This window comes from Petaurus breviceps, unplaced genomic scaffold (assembly GCF_028583685.1).
Source record: "Petaurus breviceps papuanus isolate PSGF00001 unplaced genomic scaffold, PetGlider_PUasm1.0 90847, whole genome shotgun sequence".
Taxonomy (NCBI): Eukaryota; Metazoa; Chordata; class Mammalia; order Diprotodontia; family Petauridae; genus Petaurus; species Petaurus breviceps.
In genome coordinates this window covers 3626559-3627964 of record NW_027187360.1, presented here as the reverse complement: position 1 = coordinate 3627964, position 1406 = coordinate 3626559, and positions in this window count along the sequence as shown.

Here is a 1406-nt window from a genome sequence, read left to right as displayed (position 1 = left end):
GGAAGCGTTTGTTTTTATTTGTTTTTCCTTTTTCTAAATTTTTTTCCTTTCTATGCACACCAAAGATTTCTCAATGCACAGTCAGTAATCCCAAATTTAAAATGCACCTAACCAGAATATTCCCTGAGGGAAGGCTAGAGCAAAATCTATCCCTCAGTTTCACTCTTTCTCCTCCAGATTATTTGCATTTTAAATTTGGGATTACTGACTGTGCATTGAGAAATCTTGGACTCCAAGGTTGGGAGCCTGAACACCTGACTCTGGGCTGGGTTATGGGAGGAAAGATAAATGAAAGGACATAACCAGCTGTATTTGTGACAAAGACAATTATAAGAACTGTAGCAGTACCCACTTACAGTCCCATTTCTGCTCCCACTCTCTCTGTGGGCTTCAACACTAGACTCAAGAGTCACAAGGCCTGGTTTTGAGTCTCAGCTCTTACCACTTGCCATTGATGTGGCCTTGGACACAATCTGTGTCTTTGGTTTCCTCATTTTAAAAATGGGGGTATATTGGGTTAGATCATCTCAAAGGTCTCTTCTAGTTCTGACATTCTATGACTCTGAGAAGCTTCCAGGTCAAGAAAGACAAGGATTATCACCCATGTGCCACCAATTACCCTTCCGTAGCCATGGACAAGTGTATTAGCAAGCACTGTATGCAACACACCAAGATGACCTGCCAGCACAGGTTCTTTTGATCTGCTTTATAAAGGAAAGACAGCTTTTAAGGGGTCAACAATCCTACTTTAATTACAGAGAAAGAAGTGAGCATAGAAAATACAAGCAGAGAAATTAGCACAAAGACCAATAGACAGTGCTCCAGCTGTCTGAACACAGCAATATTGCTATACACTTTACATACATCACTGAATGGAGGGAGTACAGACAACTAAGCAGTTGGGGGATTCTTAATAAATGACCACTCAGAGTTTCAGACTAGGAAATCAAAAGATACTTCTCATGAGCAAACCCCCAAAGCAAAATACCAACTGGGATTCTCAGAGCCAGAAGGCATTACAACCCTCATGACTCCGTGCCTAATTAGGTTAGTACCAAAAGGTGCAAAAGCCTTCCTGCAAGTAAGCCTCCCCTAAGCAAGCTCCTCTTTAAACAGTTCCTCCCCTAATGGACTCTATGTGATTCAGGATGTATCACAGCTGAGCACATAGACCTATTAATGGTCAGGGAAGATCTTCCTATTTTATTAACATTACAAGTCACTTAGTTTCTCTGAGATTCAATTTGTCCATATTAGTAAGATGTAGATAATAATACCTGTAGTAGCAATTCCAGGAACAGAACAGATGTCTGTACACAATATTTGTAGATCTGACCAAGGCATTAGATAATGTTAGTTGTGAGGGTTTATGGAAAATTACGTCAAAATTTGGTTGCCCAGAGAAG